Here is a 21,313-nt window from a genome sequence, read left to right as displayed (position 1 = left end):
AGAATTATAGCTTGATATGAGAAATGGAAAAGATATGTGACTAAGTTTGTACACTTATGTTTCTGCTACTTGTATGATAGAATGCATTAATATGCTGATGTTGTTGGGCAAAAATATAAGATGATTGTTTTGAACCATGAGATTCTCTCATAAAAATATAATGAAACTACCTTCAATCACATGTAATTTATGGCAGAAATATTCAGATTAAAGAGAGAGCCTAAGATAACCCATTTCATATAAGGTTATCAAGCAGAAAAATAAAGTGGATGTAAGATTGATTCAAAACACTGAAAACATTAATTTTCTGATTTCTCCTTTGAATAATAGATTCTTTGATGCAGTAAGACGTAGAATCTTATGCCACTGCTGACAGTGGTGGTTCTAATGTTTATCAGCATGTACAAATATACAATGTGATGAAGGTTTAATGGAATAACATCTTACAAAACAAAACCAGTGTAATTTACTTATTATTACTGTAATACTAAAAGGAAGTAACATTTAGTTGTGATATGCTAGACAACAGAAAAAAAAAAAAAAGTCATTAATCGGTAAAAGACTTTATGCCTTCTTGTTGTGGTCAAATTCTTTTCATGTTTAGTCTGGTTTGTCATGTGCCAGTCTTTATGAGCATGGTCAGTGAAATCCCTCAAGAAAGTGCACATGAATGTCTGGTGGCTGCAGTGTTTCAGTGCCTGGAGGGAAGATGAGTTGTTGTTGTTGTTGTTTTTTGGCTGTAAGAAATTGCTAGATGTTGCTACTTACTGCATGCTGTAATAACTCTGTAAAGAGTTTGTCATTATTTTTGTTGTATTACAAAGGTCTGTACTGTTTGTAAAGTTCCAGAGGAGATTGATCTCACTGTTCCCAGAATAAGAGGTGCCTCTGACTTCAGGAATCTACCTGTTCATTTCAATATATATATACATAAATCCACTCTGAGAAATTCAAGAGCATCTGAGCATTTTCCTGTTTCTCTATCTCTTCCAAGAGCATAGCAGCATTGATGTCAAAGGCTAGCCAAAGAACAGAAACAGACAATTCTGTGAGATGGCAAAACTATCACTAAAAGGAAAAAAAAAAAAAAAAAAAGATGTCTGACCAAGTTTTTAAAGCAAATGAGTCTGAACTGTTCTCATTTATATTCAAATATATACCCCATTTTTTCTCACCTTCAGTATTCATGTGGGATTTAAAAGAGTTAAAACCTAACAATGTTCCCTCTAGGCAATAATGATACCATTTAGCTACAGAAAATTTCAACTAATAATGCTTTGAGCTCTCTAAATTGCCTGCAAATGCATTTTGCTGCAGAGCCTGTCAAAATCTCACAGATTTCAATATCCAAAGGCTAGGCAGGCAAGAGGTGGGTGGTCTGCTAGGGTGAGGTTTGCCCAGGTAGCCCAGCAGAACATGATGTATTATACCCTGCTCTGCTAATGCTATTACTGCAGCAGGGCTTAGTATTACTCACTGTAGGTCTCAGACTAGTGGAAGCAACATTTTTGAAAGGGCAAATTAATAATCAGGGGACATTTTGGGGGGACTGGGAGGGGTCTGTGAGCTTGATGTGATTTTTTTTTTTGTTTGCTTATTTTCTGTGTTTGAAGCTCCTCTTTCAGACATTTTGAATGCTAAAATGAACTGTGAGGAGGTGGGTTAGCAGTGAAAGAGTAAATAGTAGGAATATGTGCACAAGAAAGGCAGTTAGACATAACTGTCACTTATCACACAAAGCACATGATAATAAAGTGCAAAAATGACTTTGAATAGTCTGATGTTTTGAAATATCCTTCTATTTCTGGTGGATTTTTCCAATAGTAAGAATATTGTTTAAAAATGAATTCTTACAGAACAGTACATATTTTAAGTGGCTCCACTATAAGTACATTTTTTCAAGCTTTCCCTTACACATGTTTATTCATATGTAAATAATGTCAGAATTTCTTAGAGAGTGAATATGAACTGAGAGATATTTTAACAATACTCTAGTATTTATCCAGAAATTTCAAGTATGGAATCAGAAGTCAAACTCCCATGTTCTCTATAACTCATTGACATAAAATGGATGTCGGGCAGCATTATTTATCATCTCTACCTCAGTTTAGTCCTTCACAACATTAAAAAATTAATAATAATACCGTCTCATTTACAAATTTAGGCTATTCTTTTCTGTTGCTACTGAATACAAACAAATGAACTAATTGGTGCATCAATTAGACACCTTTGTATTTTGTTGAACTCAGAAAATAAATTACTACAAATGGCCTATGCTATTGAATCTGCATCACAAACCTATTCTTTGTCATTGGTATAAACACTTGTATCTTAGGCATTCAAAAGTTGATGTTGATAAAGCTTGCAAAAATGTATTTATGTAGCTGGGTGAAGAGCCATAAATATGTCTTTTGTTCATTAGTACTTTGATGCTTGAGGTGAGTGGTTAGATTGCTACAGTTTATGCCTAACATGTATTTAGCCTAATTAGCAAATGAGGTCATCAATTAGATAGCTAAAGGGAGTCGCTGCATGAGCCCAGCTATGCCATAAATGTTATAAGGAAAAAAGGAAAAGCTAGAATCTTAGCATCAGCCTTAAATAGCAGTGATGTAGTGCCAGCAAGTAAAGACTGCCACAAAACTTGATCATAGAGGACAGAAAAGCCATCTGATAAATGCAGTGATTGATCAGTACGGTAATGATTTGCGAAATTACATATTCAGTGCCCAAATCCCACACATCCTCTGCTAATAAACCTCCTCTCTGGCAGGTGGGGTGGGCAGGGAAGGGGAGGTGGTCTGCTCTCTCTTGATCTTGAAAGACCACAGGATGCCTGCTTAGTGTCAGCAGGCACTGACAAACACCACAGATTTGATTACCGTACCTGTTTGGAGTTCCTTAATCCTCATTTTGCATGACTGTGTACTGCTTCTGTGGGTCCCCCATCACCTGCACACTAAGCAGGATAGATGGTCTAAAACTCCACCTGCACTTGAGAGTACCTTGAACCACCACACATGAACCCTTATCTTCAAGTAGTCCTGGAAATATTTCACACTGTTGTATAATCCATTTCCTTGATGAGAATCACAAAGGGAGGCACATAATATAAAGGGATAAAAGAGAAGCTGTCTTTAATGAGCACACATGGCTCTCTGTCATAACAAATTACCCTGTGATGCTCATGATTAATTGTGCTGCTACTTGTATGGCAGCACAGTAATGCAAGCCAAATAAGCACAATGCAAGACTGTCTGCAAAATTAGTAAGCTTTTTGCATTTCATATTTATCACTGTCTGCCAGCTGTGACAATCTTTCAACATATATGTGATCTTGCCTGTGGTGTCCTGAATTAAAATGGATCATATAAAGCCTTGGTTCAGTGCAGAGCCAATGAGCCTATGCAAGCTGACAAGCCAGAAGGTAGTACAAATTAAAATGAATTTGTGCCAATATCTCTTGAGCTAATTGTGATATTATGCCCCACTCTGCCTCTTTTTAAGATATTCTGTCACCAGGCTTTTCTAAGTATGCAGTCAGTTTTTATTCTTTGCAGACATTTTAGAATAGAATAGAAGAGTTCAGCTGGAAGGGGTCTCCAAAGATCATCTAGCCTGACCACTTCAGTGCTAAAAAAAAGTTAAAGCATATTACCGAGAGCATTGTCCAAACAACTCTCAAAACTGACAGGCACGGGGCATCATCCACCCATCTAGGAAATCTGCTGCACTGTTTGGCCATCCTCACTGTAAAGAAACGTTTCCTAATGTCCAGTTTGAACCTCCCCTAGTGCAGCTTTGTCACATTCCTGTGTCCTGTCCTTGGAGACCAGCACTTGCCTCTGTGCTTCCCTCCTCAGGGAGCTGCAGAGCACAGGTAAGCTGCCTCTCAGCCTCCTGCTCTCCAGGTGAGACAACCCAAGTGCCCTCAGCCTCTCCCCACAGGACATGCCCTCCAGCCCGTTCACCTGCTTGGTTGCCCTCCTCTACATGTTTTCAGGTACCTTAACACCCTTTTGTATAGTGGAGCCAGATTAGCTGCAGGCATTTTGTTTTCTGTGTTTGCAGAATAATCATTCTGCCTGAGACAATAACTCATTTATATATATATACATATTAAGGAAAGCATGTAATCTGAACAAAAAAGTTCCTAAAGTACCACATTGTGACACTTATTACTAGTTCATCTTCTAATGCTTTTGATTATGTTGCTTTTCGTTATTTTTCAAGGAAAAGGTAAATCTGTCAACCTTTTCATAGACTGAAATTTGGAAGTATTAAAAATTACATCCCTCATGGGAGATTATGTTTCTGGAGTGTTGTTAGGAATTTAGATAGCCTTTGAAGATTTGGACTTTGATATTTACTGAGCTTTGCTCTCCCCAGGGTGCTACCATGGGAAGGACAATCCAGCCAAACCGAGTGCTTTTGAGAAATTCTCTTTCTAACGTTAAGGGAGGCTATAACCTTGGGTTCTGTAGTAGACACAAACATTTTTGATCTCCAAACCCAGATTAAGTGTATAATCAATATAAACTAACATCACTAAGTATTTTTTTCCATTTTCTGGAAGAGCAGGTCAGTAACAGAGGGATATACGTATCTTTGAGCACTGTATGCACTTCACAGCTACACTGCAAACCGCTCCATCTGCTTTTACACAGTTGTTTACACAGAACACGTCTGTCCTAAGGAATCCCATATATTTTCATTTGACAAACCACTGGGTCCACAACATTTCACTGGAGTCCTTACTAATACCTTCAGTGCAAGACTTAAGTTTCCCATTCACTGACCAGTGAAAGGTAAGAGTTTTAATTGTCTGCTCAGCAGGGGACTATGATATTTCTGTTGAAACAATCACACCAAACTGCAAAAAGTCAACACAAAGTGATCCGCAGAGTTATATGAATATGATATAGCTAACTTGGAGTATGTTATGTGATCCAGAGTCTTAACGTAAAAAAGATACGATTTTTATTTCATCTCTCAGTAAAAAATATTTAAATGAACGTATTTTTTTTTCTGCTAAAGTAAGTTATCCAAAACAAGAAAGAGAGCTTTAGAAGAAATATTGCAAATTGAAAACTATTCTGAGAAAGAAAGAGATGGGTTTTCAGCAAAAACTATGTAGCTTTGCTTCTGGAAGGAAATGCAATATTTAGCTTTTAATGGAAGGCATAAAAGCACTTGCTGAAACTAGCAAAGAGAAAATTCAGAATAAATAGCTGTAAAAGTAGTGACTTCAGTCCTTTCCTGTAAATTATTTCAATTAAGTTCAGAAACCACTAGTAAATGTAAAGTAACAAAATGTTCAACACTTACAGATGGAGACATGAAAGGATTCATCAGAATTTTCTGAGACATCACTTAGCTTCTTTAATACTTAAAACAGAAAAATCATTCTTTCTGAAAACTTTGATTTTACTCTTTTTTTTTTTTTTTGATGATGATGATGACGATTTTTCACTTCTAAATGAATCCTTGAAATATTTGGTAAATTGATGTCTGGTTTACATATAGATCATGGTAGTTATAGGCTGTGTAAATGCACCACGGTTAACTCCAGTCTGTATTATTATTTCTGAGTCTCTGAGCTGTCAGAAAAGAAATTATGAACTCTGGATACATGATAAATTAGGTGCATTAGAAAAGAATCCACTGATGCCAGTGCTCTATTAACAAGGGAAGCAATGAAATGTGTTTAATAAACCCCAGCTCTTTCTTGGTCTTAAGCCCTTTGCTGAGTGTCACCCCCAGTGTTATTCCCAAGACATGAAAGTTATGACTCAAAATTCTGAATAAAGAATATCTTTTATTAAAAAATAACATAAAATAAAAAAGTTAGAGCAAGAGATAGTTCTTTCTTTCTTCTAATGCACAATGGAGAAGCAAACAACTGTTTTATAAAATAGAGCTCAGTAGCCAGAGCACAGCTGTAAACACATAAAGAGGACATCCAGGTTCAGCTGCCCTAAGAGGGTCTAAATCCACATTTGTGCTCTTGGAAAGTTCTATTACCTCTTGACCAAAGGCTGCTTCAGGGGCATTGTTTTCCTCACCTTTTGAAACTCTACACTCCAAAAACTTCAGGTTGCTTTGGGCAGGAAAAGTGTGTCATGCTGCTGGCAGGGTATTCATTTGAGAGGAGAAATGGGCTCCAGTAACTGTGCTTGGTCATTTATTTCATACAGTCACTGTTAATTCCTATATTCTAAAATAGCTTTGCAGAGTAAAGTCTGTATGCGAGAGCCAGAAGAAACCCGCAGCCTGCCATGTTGCTGACTGCTGGGTCTCTCTCAGCCCATGAATCCTGTCTCCTTTTCTGCACTGTGAGGAAGACAAGGGAAAGATTCAAAATCACATCAAAACTGAGATGCTTTGGATGTCCAGGGAAGCAGACTTTAAGAACACATCATAAATGGAGGTATCTATGGAGAACATGTGTTCAGGGGTAATTGGTAGTTGACTGGAAGGATTTTAAGACCAAAATAAATATAAGGCTTCTGTTTTGTGTCTGTAAGACTTTCCTATGGCTTAATTGTATTCTAGAGAAGCTAGACTTTTTAGAGAAGCTAAGAGAAAATTCAAATAGACTTGAGATAATTTAGAAGGCATTATTAATCAAATAAAATTATTATTAAAAAAAAAAAAATCTGTAATGTCTAACATTGGGCTCACTACAGCAATATCCATCCAATTACTCAACCAAACTATCAGCATTCATTTACCTTTAAATATCCTTTTTCCAAAATCAACTAGATCCCAAGCTAGAAATGACCACACTTCACCAAAACATTTTATGTTCTCCCACACAACTCCTACACACACTTTCCCGAAATTGGGTTGAATTACTCTTGGGCTATCTTCAAGGAGCAAATCTTGTCACTCTTGCTGAGATTTGTGACACCTCACTGCAACCAGCTGCATTAATTTCTGAGCATTTCCTCTTCTCAGGCCTCTCCTGAGTTACAAAATCACACAGTCTTTCAGCAACATGCTTGACACTGACAGCAATTAAATGTGAGAAGTTCTGCCAGTAATCTTTCACTCTGGAAAGGGTAATGACCTTGCTGAAAGGCGGGAGGTACTGTCAAGCTGTGCACAGCCCAGAGTAGGAAACATCCCTTCTGGTAGCTCCTCTGCCATGGTCCTTCTGGCAGTCCTTCAGTGGCTCAGTTCCCGAGTTTGAGTTATTCTTTTCTTGCCTTGCATATGAAAGCTAATTTTCCATGTGACATACTATGTTCAGCTACTGCAGTGATGAACACCAAGAGACACAGGATGGGGAAAAAAAAAAAAACTGACTACGTAATTGCCTGGTATAGCAGCTGTTGCCAGGCCTTGTATCTATGTCCAGTTTTTGCTGCTACTTCAGGGAAGCACTGCAGAAGGTCCCATTATGCAATCCAGAGCCTTAGGATATGCAAAGCAGATGCAGTAAAACCTGGCACCAACCAAAGCATAAATTTGACCCTGTCCCAAATTGATTATTAAACATGACAGTAATTTTCCCTATAGTTCTGAAGTCTGAATCAATCCTAACCCTGACCTTACTTACCCTAGTATGACTCTATTGATTTAGCACAATTCTACATCAGTGAGGGCAGAAAAGGGTCATAAAATTTAGCCCTAGGTGACTTGGTACAGTATAATCCATGATTAAACACCAAATATAAATGACTAATTTCATATTTGTTAACTGATCTTCACTCCTTTTTAAATGGAATTTAAGAATATTTAGTATGTCTCAAAAGCAGGCACTCTGATGCCCAGCTATGGCTTTAGTTCACAGTGATTATGACTAGTACATCTAAATACTGTTAGTGAAAGAGGGGGGTTCATTGGAGTTCATAAGCATTAGGAACTAAATGATATCTAATACTACAATATAAATACACTGTATTAGGGACAACCCCTAAAATCATTTCATTTTATTGTGCAGTCTTCTGCTTCATGCCTAATCTGAAGCAATAAAATTATAAGGATGAGCTCTTACATCTTTCTACTTCTTTATAATTATCCTCTGTCAAATTCCTTGTGATTATATTGATTAAAGTTTTCTTTCAGTTTTGCCTGTAGCTGAGACACATTTCTCATTTATAGAGTTTGACTTTATTCTGTCATTTCATTGTGTCATAAGCACAAATTTAATGTTTGTTTATAGGGATGAAAGTGAATTGTATTACAATGCAGTCATCCACAGAGCTATTAAAAACTGTATTTTCTCAGCATGCTCCTGACATTGCTGAATTTTATTTCTCTGAACACAAGAGATAGAGCTTATATTTGTGAATGATTTTTTTCACATTTTTTCCATGAACATATATATACAATGGAAATGATTTTAAAAGGTCACAATCAAAACCTGAAAATATTTTTGAATGGATAACAGACACAGAAGCTATAAGCAGTTATAAGCTTCCTTCTGATAAGAATTATGTTTAAAATCATGTTAAGTTGAAGTAGAGACAGCAACTGCAAGAGGAAAACCAGAAATGTCTTTCCCTAGGTGAAAAGCAGCAATACTTTGGCAGCCTTCACTATGGAAGCACATCATGCTGCCAGCAGTATGGCTCTCAGCCCTTCTTCTCCAGAGATCCTGGGAAAGTGCATCCCCCTCCAGCTGTAACTTCACCAGATCTGTGGTGAGTATGGGCTGAGGGGGAGAACAGCAAACCAAGGGTGCAAAACAGGAAGAAAACATTCATTTCCCACCGCCCAAATAGTCCATCCTAGACCTTCACTAAACATTCGAGCACGCTTTCTCTGTTTCAGACTGACAGACTCCTGCACCCCACTATATATGAAGCCCAAATGTACTGCAGACAGCGCATGTAACTTAGCAGTGGCAGGGTTTTCTACTGCAGTTGCCCCTGGCAGAATTTCTGCAAGCCCTGTGCCCACTCCTGGCACTGGGAGAAGCTGTACTTCCAGAGAACAGCAAAGTCTGATGGCCAACCCTCTGTTTTCCTGAGTTGTCCGGAGTCTCAGTATTACCTTTCATAGTTTTTGGCTTAAAATATTAAAGAAGAATTGTGTCAATAAACATCAGCCAAATAGGCAATTCCATGAAACTGAAGGGTTGTTACTTCCATCTGACCAAGAAACACGCTGCTCTCTGTTCCTTCTGGCTGTGGACCAAGATACTGTGGTTCACAGTCTGTCCTCTTGGAGATGTATTGCTGCAGACTCCCCCTTTCCACCAGCAAGCAGAACAGACTGTGTCACACCAATTCTCCATGCACACCGTGATGACCCATCGACTGCCAAATCCCTTGTAAGGGTTCCTTACTCAGTCTGTCAGTTCTTTAAAAGGCTATGCCTAAAACACCTCCACCTGCTTCTACAGTGGTTTTCTGCTATCAGCCAATACAATCATTATGAAATGTGAAAATTTATCCTTTTTTAAAAGAATTTTTGCTTTAATTCATATGTATGCTTCAAAAAGAAAAATGAAAAAAAAAAAACTTAGAACATGTTAATAATAGATCTATAAGTGCTGCTGTTTAGTCTTTTAACATTTTTTCTGTAAGTAAGGAGGACAGAAAATAAAATTGCTTTATTTCATAAATTTACACTTGTAGTAAGTTACAGTCCCTGTATTCATTTCACCAAATTACAATTCAGTTCTCTAATTCACTATGCCAATACATATCTTGTTCATTTTCCATCTTACTAACATCTTAAATTCTGAACTTGAATTGTTGGGTGCCTATTTACATTTTAATTCTGAGACTACAAAAAAAAAAATCCTTTTATTAATAAGTTGACAATTCAGGCATTACATTTCCAGCTATCTCATTTTCTCTTTACGTTAAGAAATGCCATTGTTTAATACATATTCATATGTATATGAATATGAATTCATATCTCATATGCAGAATATCTCCATCTCTAATAGCAACTATTTTTTTCATTACTGAAAAGAAAAGGATCTGTACTTATTTCATAAATATAAGTAAGCCTTTCTGTGTTATACCTAATACTAATAATATATAATGCAGAACTGCATATGCCTTACACATTTTTCTAACTCACGATGTAATTACATTTACTTTTAATAAATAAATCCATTCCCACAGTTATTTTACTTTCACAATTTATGTTTTTATTGGAAAAGAAAGATGGGGGAGTGTTTTTGCTTTGCTTCAAAATTTAGAGATATTTTATCTCTGAAAGAAGCTTTGATGAAGCAGTTATGAAGAAAGGAAAGCCTTTTGAATGTCTGAGGCACAGAGCAAAGGGAAGAAAGGTCTTGGGCCTTTCTGCAAATAGCTGAGCTTTCCTCCTGATAAATCAGGGCTTCTAGAAGAATGGCAGTGTCCCCACCCTAAGGATGTCACTGTTGTGTTGAGATAAGTGATCAGGAAACTATCTAGCATACCTACCCTTTATGGGTACTTCCTCCTGTGGTCCCTTCACATCAGCTTCCTCAAAAAAGACCACATAATTCCCTCAATACTGAATTCAGAGTTGAAGTCCTCTATTATTCAGCACCACATGTCCTTCCTCATTCTCTGTGGAAAAAAAAAAAAAAAAAAAAAAAAAAAAAAAAAGGAAGAAAGGGACTGTAGAAAGGACTGAAATGATCATGTGGAAAGGCCACAGGTAGGTCAGACTGAAAAAATAACACCAAATACTGACAACTGAGAATCCTTAACAATGTGTCAAGCAATTTAATCATGAACTTAGCTGCCAGAATGTCATCATCAGTTACTGCCTTAGCTGTTTCAGCATAATTTGCCATTTAAATTGCTATTCTTGCCTCTCCAATCCTTCATGTGCCCAAGCCGTTGCTGCATATTGCACTACATATTTTAAGTTTCCTCCTCAAAATAATTTCACAACTCTCCATATCCTCCTACACTACTGAGCCCATTTCCATCCCCTGTTTTGTTTTGTTTTTCTTCTCTGTCACTTTCCTGATATATATATATATATATATATATTAATTAGTTGTTAATCTTTAAATATAGACACATTTCTGATGGGTGGATTTTTAGAGGGTCATTTTCCAAGATTGCCTTCTCTGGTGTTCTTACAAGGTACTAACTTACCAGCAGGAATACTGTACACAAGTGTGCTTTTTGTGCATTTCTCAACATACTTAGTGCTTAACAAATGGCTATAATGAACAGGCCAACTCAAGCAGTCACAAACACTAGTGCCTCCAGTCAAAGAAAGGAAGAACCTTCATATTCAAAGGGAAAATTCTGCAGATTACCAATCTTAGGAAGAAGATCATTGTCTTAAATGTGGTTTGGTAAGGAAAGAAAGAAGATTCAGGTGTGCTGCTACACTTCAATTGAACTTATACACTTATTGAACTTATATACACTTCAATTTAATTGAATGTATACAAATATGCATACATGTATTCCAACAGTTCCCTTAATACTTAAACAGTTTTACCAGTACTTATACCTATAGCCAGTGCCATATAACAAGGGAAATAAGCCACACTAGCACCTAATTCTGTTTGTAGTAGGAATTAGTAGCTGTTCATAATTATTTTTAAATATCACTGAAAATCATATAATAAAAATAATTATATTGATATTTAAATTAGTTTCTAAGAATTGTACAGACAAGTACTAATATTGATTAGAAAAGGTAAAAATATATTTAATTCTTCAGAATGTTATTTTTTTATGTCAACCAGTCATGCTCTATGACAAGCAATACTGTTTCTATGCAGTCTGAATATTGGTTTGGCTTCATTAACCAGTTTGAACTATTTAAGAGATGAAAGGTAACTCCTCAACACCTTCACTGTAAGACTTTGTTAATTGTACCACTGCAGAGGGCAAAAGAAAAAGTTCTTTCGTTGGATCAGATCTCTCATCTTTGTTTACATGGGGCATATTTGTAAAAAGGAGATTAAACTTTGAAATCATAGCTCTTGTTAAAGAACTGCACTAATATTTGGAAATGTAACCTCTGTGTTTTCTCCAGTTATGACAGTTTTATTTTTGGTTTTGTATTGTTGTTGTTTTTCTTGTTTGTTTGTTTGTTTTTGGATTTCTGTTAATTATGCCTGAACTTCACTGGTGCTCAATGTGAGAAGATGTAAGACATGGGATTCAGTTCTGAGTTAATGTATTATCTTGCCTTTACGAAAGCCACCACTAAGACTTTGTTCCTCAGCTATTATTTTAGGCAGATATTATACAGACTTTTTTTCTAAGCTATTAGTGCTCTGCAGAAGTTCATGCCCAAAGGGTGTTCTCTGTTTTAATAATGTTAAATTACATTTAGAAGATAACAGGAGTATTGATCTTAATAAGAAGGCAGCATTCTGCATTGGTCAGGTCAGCTGTGATAGATACTATATTTTTGGAAAGGTTTGGTGATTTTTATGTTTTTTATTGATCTTCCTTCTCGTCTATGTTGCTGTTTAACAGCTGAATTACCAACCTAGTTATTTCATTAGAACAAGTGATAAATAATGCTGCTTCTAGATCTCCAGTGCCCTATTTCAGATTCTGGGATCCTAACACAGATTCTGTCAATATTGGTTCAAGCTAAAGGCTATTCCTTCATCATGAGGAACATATCATTTTTTTCAGATAAGAGTCACAGAATGGAAAGATCCACAGCTTGTGTTTGCACAGAGGTCAAAATGCAAGTATTAACATTCAAGAACATTACAGTAGTTTGGATGTTGTGGGGGGGAAATGTCTAGCAACTTGAGACTGAAAATCTTGCCTTCATCTGTCTCCTGCCAAAGACAAGTAAAATATGTACATGTTCCTTACAGTATAACTCATGAATGTCAAGAGAGTCACCTTTCAGCATGAATCAGGAAGAATCACTACTGAAAATAAGCAGAGTGACATTCTGTTGTTCTTCTGGGTCTTTGCCATAAGAATAATGGGCAAATTTCATAAATTTAGTCACCTGATGAGAATAACTAGAAACTGGTTAGTTGTCAGGAGGAGATGGTCTACTAACGATGTCCATCTCACTCAAGACTCACCTTTTTTGAAAGCAGAACCTAGTACTAATTACTCTTAGAGATGAAAACATTCTGAATGAACTTAATTCTTCTGATACAGTGCTGTTTTCTCAGCAAACATATATAGAACTAGATAAGGTTTTGTGCACTGACAAGGGCTAGATTCTTGTAAGTGCTGCAACAATTTGTGTTGTTTCCTTTGTCATAAAGGAAACCTTTCCTTTGTCATTTCCTTTGCTGTGTTTCCTGACTAAGAAATACCAGGTGAGGAAAGAAAGGATCAGAGTGATAAAGGCACTTCTGAAGTAATAAAGTTAATGAAATAAATTAATGAATTTCAAAACTGATGAAAGGACTTTTGGGCACAGCCACTCATTTTTAGTGTAAGGCAGTAAAACTGCATTGAATAGCAATGCCTCCTCTGCTGCCTCTGCTGATGTTCTAATTTCACCAGCTGGGAATTATATGCACTGAGGATGACAACTGCCATCCAAAGTCTTCTCAGCTTGGTAAGATTAGCGAGAACTAACAGTAAAGACCAGTCCTTTGCCAGAATTTTAGGCAGTAATGAAAACCTCCGTAGCTACTGGGACACAGATACTTACAGACAGAGCTACTTATTTTTGCCTTCTAAGTGCTGAATAATTTAGCTGAACTGTTGAGCTCTTCTCTAATTTCTGTGTTCTGCAATTTTATTTCTTAAGCTGTTAAATAGACCTACAGCTGAAAGGTATCTTGTTTTTCTGACCAAGCCAACAAACAGGCAGTAGTCTACTTTTTGTTGCTTTCTTCAGCTTTTATCTTTCTGCTACCTCTAGTGCCCTAAACCATGCACTGTTTTATTTATTTTTATCAGTTACATGCAGTATATCTATTTTTCAAACACTGACAGGAACAGAACATTTTTTTCTGACCTACCGAGATCACAGGAGACAATAAACATTCTGTCCATGGACGCAAACTTTTCAACAGCAAAATTTACCACTTGCATCACGCAAAAAGTAAATATAGTTGCCACATACCCACATACAAAACTCTGAGTGAAATACCCAGATGGAACCACATATGCTGGCATTTTTCTGCGTCATCATCAAATCAATCTTAGTTAAGTATGCAAAATGAAGGATCTCATTCTTAACAAGGATTATGTTGTATTAATTAGCTATAAACATGAAACAAACAATTGATTACCTGTCAAGAACTTGAGCTCCTGTGATCCTTTTTTTAAAGTTAAATCACTGCAAATAATACTGGATGTGTAGCTAACACCGAATATGTAGCTATTATTTTGCACTGTTTTGTTTGACTGACTTCATGAGAACTTCATCTAACCTGCTATAGGTCCCATCTCTTCAGTATGCATCCAACAGAATTATTTAATGCTTTTGACATCCTAATGGTCTGAAGTTGTTTATTTGGAACAGAAGTTCTATCTCCATTGCAGACCATATGCAAACAATGCATTTTCTTAGACTTCCTTTAGGGTAGGTTCACAGCATAGCTTCCATTGTAGTGTAAAGTTATCCAAGTAAATGTTAAACTTCCAAGAAACAGATGAAGTGATCTTGAGCTGCATTTGTTCATCTGTGTTTTGTCTGCTGTTTTGTCTGGACCAAAGCTAGCAAGCTTCTGTCAACTCCACGCTGCAGTCTTCTTTATGGAGATGATGAAAGAAAGGGAGACCCAATACAACAAGCAAAATCAATTAGTTCGGGATACAACAAAGTGGTTAGACTACAGCTGCCATTATTACTATACATAATGTATTGGAACAGCATTTCTCTAATTGACAATCCTGTAAGCAGCTATCTTTTCTGCAGCCACCAAAATCTGCATATGGCTAAGAGTCTCAACACTTCCTATGTGTCAGACAGCTGAGGAAAGAGAAGAATCCTGATGGGCTTTAACTGGAAGGACCTGCTTATTTGAGTACAGTCATAATGCTTGTCTCAGCAGTCCCTGCTACTTTATCTCTGTCGACAGTTGTAGGTGTGTGCAGTCCTTTATGGATCCATCCATACATGGATGTTCTGGCAACACAATGCTGTGTAATACTGTCTTGTCAGAATTGGACCTATTTAAGTACCATAAGGTTGGGTTGCCTTCTAGTACAGCTGTTCTGGCCCCACTTATGGCCTGCAGTGATATTTACCTAGATTAAATATCTAATTTAAAAAGAAAATTGGTCAACACCAAAGGAGTTTACAGAAAGTGCAGATCATCTGTTTTGCCACAGGGATAATCAGATTTTCTTTGCAATACCATTTGCCTGTAAGGTCTGCATGACAGTGAAGAACACTTAAGAAGTAGAAAGCATCTCAATGACATGTCTCTGTGGGCAAACTACACAACCCTAAAGCTATCATATATTGTTATATATAGCATATTCAACATATAAAGTAAAACTGTATTTTGCAAAATACTGTTGTTTTGTTTGTTTGTTTGTTTTTCCTATTGCCACATAACTATTTTACCTGGATGTTACTAGGTAACCAGATTGAAAGCGGGTACAGCTGCAGCTTGATGAATAGAGGGGCTTGGTGTTGTTGTTGTTGTTACTATTTTTTCTTTAACAAATGCATTCTTCAGATTTTTTTCTAAATTGCTGAAGTTTTGGTTAAAATAAAACATATATTCATTAAAGTATGTCCTTCACTAACATAGTAATCTTTGCACTTTTAAGCCTTGATCAGCATAAGAAATTCTGCAAGTAGCAAATGATTGTAGTGGGTTTATGTGGCAAGGTTTTGGTAGCAGGGGGCCATAGGGATGGCTTCTGTGAGAAGGATCTAGAAGCTACCCCATGTTTGGTAAGGGCCCCACTACTGACCAGAGTCGAGCCAATAAGCGATGTTGTTTTGTGCCTCTGTGAGAGCATATTTAAGACAGGGAAAAAAATACCGCGCCACACAGCAGCTGGGAGAGTGAGAGGAGTGAGGAACAGCCTTGCAGGTGCCAAGGTCCATGAAGAAGGAGGGGGAGAGGTGCTCCAGGCGCCGGAGCAGAAGTCCCCTGCAGTCTGTGGTGAGGACCATGGTGAAGCAGGATGTCCCCCTGCAGCCCATGGAGTACCACGGTGGAGCAGGGTTCCACGCTGCAGCCCATGGAACTATATTATGGCAACATCTCAAACAAATTTAAATTCATAATAATTTTTTTACTGAGAACATGTGATAATGAATATTGTGAAACCCAAGTAAACTAAAAAAAACATTTGTGGTTGCAATAAGACATTAAAAGGATCCAATTTTTAACAGGAAGAAAAAATGTCTTTGGAAGCTATCAACACAATTTGTTTTGATACTCTATTGAGGTAATCTGATGAGACCAAATAGCACAAGCTGCAATGGACACGAATGTGGGAAATTCTTGCTATATATTTAGAAAAAAAAAAAAAAAAAAAGAAAGAAAAAAAGAAAAAAAAATAAAAAAAAAAAAAGAAAAACACAACAATTTTCTCCTTGAGGATGGTCAGCACTGGAACAGGTTGCCAAGAAGAGAGGCTGTGGGGTCTCCACTTTTGGAGGTATTCAGGACTTGACTGGCAAAGCAAAATGGATCTGATTAGACTTTAAGGAGGAGATTGAACTAGATATCCTCTGGATGGTCCTCACAATCCAAATTTTCTTATGATTTTTAGAGTCCAAATATGGAATTACATTTTACAATATTAAAATTACTTTTCTTAACCATCCATACGAAATTTTGCAAAGCTAAAGTTAACTATGTACCTAGTCCAAAAGATGGCCATATAAGACACTTCCATCTCCCTTTTAGTTCATAGGTAAGATATTTAAAATCTATGGATACAAGCCCAAGATGAGTACCTTATACCACCTGAAGAGAATAAGTTTCTTAAAATCACAGAGGAAAACAACAAATTAATTAAGAAATAATAAATCTGGTGACAAAATTGAAATCTGAAAAGAAAAACTAAGCTGCCAGCTGAATTGGTATCAACACATAAACTAGCCACTTAAAAATACATCCAAAATAATATAAATGAGATAATCTTATGGCCAAGACATTTATTTTTTTCTAATAAATAAATAAATATGAATAAAAGAGTTGATTATAAAGCTGTAAACAGATCTTCAGGAAACTTACCTTGCAATCTATTTGCAAAGTTCAATTACAGTAAGAGAATGGAAAGTCAATGTTTTGATAATATTGAATTAAATTAATTTAAGGTATAGCTACTTGAACCTACTAGATATAACAAAAATAGGGTTAAGACCTAGTAGTAGAAATATACCATCTTAGTATGCATTGTGGGAAAAAAATTTGGCTCCAGAGAGCTTTTATCTTCTTTCTGTGACAAAATTTATGTGCACTTGTGCAATTCCACAGAAAGAAAATTATCTTTGAAGAATTTCAAGGCAAGGAAATGAATTGTTCTTTCAGCTCTAATACATATGGAATAGAGGATCAATTTAAGGTATTGATCAAATCTGAATGTCCAGGAAATATAAATATGAGGTCCTCCTATGTATGTTGCCTTTTAAATGCATCAAGAAGCAGAAACCATCAATAGAGACCATCATAGCATCACTATATATATATAGAGAGAGAGAGTCATATTTTTCAGTGGTAGCAGGATAAGGCTGATGGTAAAAAGATGTGTGGTACAGGAGATTGCTTGTTAGCTTTCTGCCACCAGAATGATTCCCCTTGCATTAATCCAGATTTAGCTGATGTTCAGAGATCAATGTTTAATTTAGGGTAAGGTAGTTCACAGCATAATAATTCCTCTCCATTTGCATTTTGTCTTTTACTGTTACAGTAAAATAAAAATTACAGTGCTCTAGAGATTCTTTTATTTACCATATAACCAGGACAATACTATTACCCAACTGAATGGGTTATCCAATGATCTCTGAGCATATTGATAACACTTGGAGCTGTTCATGATGACAAAATATTTCATCTTCTTACCCATACTAATTATTATTTAATGGTAAATATATATCAGCAGAAACTCTGTACCTGTGCTCTTTTGAACTGTATGATTGCAGCCTAATTATTGCTTAGTGAAGTTGGTATTTTATTCCATGAAATCTATTTACCATTCTATTTCCCTGTAACTTTAAAATTCTTTATTTAAAGACATCAGGTGGAGAAAATCATAGAATCATAGAATCATAGAATATCCTGAGTTGGAAGGGACCCTTAAGGATCATCAAGTCCAACTCTTGACACCGCACAGGTCTACCCAAAAGTTCAGACCATGTGCCTAAGTGCACAGTCCAATCTCTTCTTAAATTCAGACAGGCTCGGTGCAGTGACCACTTCCCTGGGGAGCCTGTTCCAGTGTGCAACCACCCTCTCTGTGAAGAACCCCCTCCTGACGTCCAGCCTAAATTTCCCCTGCCTCAGCTTAACCCCGTTCCCGCGGGTCCTGTCACTAGTGTTAATGGAGAAAAGGTCTCCTGCCTCTTGACACCCCCTTACGAGGAAGTTGTAGACTGTGATGGGGTCTCCCCTCAACCTCCTCTTCTCCAGGCTGAACAGGCCCAGTGACCTCAGCCGTTCTTCGTATGTCTTCCCCTCAAGGCCTTTCACCATCTTCGTAGCCCTCCTCTGGACACTTTCCAACAGTTTCATGTCCTTTTTATACTGTGGTGCCCAGAACTGCACACAGTACTCGAGGTGAGGCCGCACCAGCGCAGAGTAGAGCGGGACAATCACCTCCCTTGACCTACTAGCGATGCCGTGCTTGATGCACCCCAGGACACGATTGGCCCTCCTGGCTGCCAGGGCACACTGCTGGCTCATATTCAACTTGCTGTCTACCACGACCCCCAGATCCCTCTCTTCTAGGCTGCTCTCCAGCGTCTCATCGCCCAGTCTGTACATGCTGCCAGGGTTTCCCCGTCCCAGGTGCAGGACCCGGCACTTGCTCTTATTGAACTTCATGCGGTTGGTGATCGCCCAGCTCTCCAACCTGTCCAGATCCCTCTGTAAGGCCTTTACGCCCTCATTTGAGTCCACAACTCCTCCAAGTTTGGTGTCATCAGCAAACTTGCTCAAAATACCCTCTATTCCTACATCCAGATTGTTTATAAAAGTATTGAAAAGTACCGGCCCTAAAATGGAGCCTTGAGGGACCCCACTGGTGACCGCCCGCCAGCCTGACGCAGCCCCATTTACCATAACCCTTTGGGCCCTGCCCGTTAGCCAATTGCTCACCCATCATATGATGTTTTTATTTAGCTGTATGGTGGACATTTTGTCCAGTAGGATCCTATGGGAAACCGTGTCAAAAGCCTTGCTGAAGTCCAAAAAAATCACATCAGCTGGTTTCCCTTGGTCCACCATACGGGTGATCTTATCATAAAAGGAAATCAGGTTAGTTAGGCAGGACCTACCCTTCACAAACCCATGCTGGCTGGGACCAATGACTCCTTTGTCCCCCAGGTGCGCCTCAATAAGTTCGAGAACCAACTTCTCCATGATTTTACCAGGCACTGACATGAGACTGACAGGCCTGTAATTGCTAGGGTCTTCTTTCTGACCCTTCTTGAAAATCGGCACAACATTTGCCAGCTTCCAGTCTACCGGGACCTCTCCAAATTCCCAGGATCGTTGAAAAATAATTGAAAGAGGTTCCGCGATGACGTCCGCCAGCTCTTTCAGCACCCGGGGATGAATCCCATCCGGACCCATGGACTTGTAGGGATCCAGGTGGAGTAGCAAATCCCGCACACGTTCAGGGTCAGTTGGGAGTTTGTCATCCCCACCGTCCCGGTCCTCCAGCTCACCCATTTAATTCCATGACCAAAATATATATATATATATATATATATGTTGTTCCAAATTTGCATTATTTTTGGCTAAACTAGAATACTAAAATAGAATTCAGAAATACTTCTATTTGACAGAGAGTTCAATATATCTAAAATTGTTCAGGAGCTGTGGATCTATGAACGGGCTACCAGGCTGAAACACTGCTTGTGAATTGTTACTTTCCTTACACTGGTATTGTACTTAGTAGACTGAGAGGTCAGAATACTTTAATAAGATGTAACAATAAAAATTAACTGTGTTTTATGAGCTGCTTGTCAATATAATGTGATGTGATGGCAGGGATTTTAAGTGAATAAATATAGCTCTACTTTCATGGTGTGTTTGTATTCTGTCACTAATTGGCCTGTTTAGTATGTAGTTTTGTTGATTTGTAATATATTATTTTTTAAAATATTATGGCAACATCTTAATTTTAATTGTTTGTTAGTTTTATTACTAAGGGGTTAATAAAATCTAAGGAATAGGTATTGAAATTGAAAGTGTTTGAGGAGATGTGATTATGAGATGAAGAGAACACAGAACTGGATGTTGGATGACTGAAGTAATTTTGGGAAGCTGCCCAATTCAGTATGAGTTTAAACATGTTTCTACATGTACTACTCTTCCTATATGGCAATGTGGCTGCAATACAATTGTAAACATCCTAATCTTTCAAAAGGGAACAGTAGTCAGTTATTTGGGTTTATCAAATCTTGTTGCTTACTTATTCTAATCTGCAAATGTTACATTTGCAATCATGCACTGGCTGAGTGCAAAATAAGCATGACATTGTAATTAAGAATTTAGACACCTAATTCACACACATGCTGAAAGTTAGCCATCTTACTCTCTAAGTGCATCTCACTTAAAAAGAAGGGATGGAAGATCATCCATGGCTAGTGATTAATGTCAGGTGCATTGTTTGGGAGTAGAAGGTTGTTAGGGAAAAAGAACTAAAAGGAAGGAAAGGAAGAAACTGGAATAAAGAAACAGAGCAGGAACAGATGTTTAAAGTACAGGAGTGGAATGAAGTTGAAGTTGACAGAAATTTCAGTGGAAAATTAAGTTAGTCCAAAAACCACATCACCACAGGACAAGAGCAATACATTCAAAAGTGAATTTCCCATGTGAAAATGAACAGTTTACCTCCTTTTTGACTGGCTCCACAGTGCAGTCTTCCAGCGCAGGAGAGATGGATGGATATACTAACTGGATCCTATTGTCCTCCTACTACAAGATCTCATTCTGTGTTTTAAATTTACACACCAAATTGCCACTTTATAAGGAAATGAAATTGTCTACTCTCAGATGCTTGTTCATTCATGGTCAGTGGAGTAGCACAAATACCTGATTCAGGGTGCACCATTAAGCATTAGTGTGTTTTGTGTGTGTTTTTATTTCCACATTTGAGTGTTTGTTTTTACCTCATTTGACAAGAAATTATTGTATTAAAGGGAAACAAATAACTCATCACTGTATGGAATGTGAGGAAAGAGTAGAAAGGATTAGAGAAAACAAAATACCACAACAACCTACCTGAAGAACAATTTGAGAATGGAGAAA

The sequence above is a fragment of the Netta rufina genome (assembly GCF_964035555.1).
Source record: "Netta rufina genome assembly, chromosome: 4".
NCBI classification, from domain to species: Eukaryota; Metazoa; Chordata; class Aves; order Anseriformes; family Anatidae; genus Netta; species Netta rufina.
The sequence above is the reverse complement of the archived record's forward strand: the minus strand, read 5'-3'. Positions refer to the sequence as shown.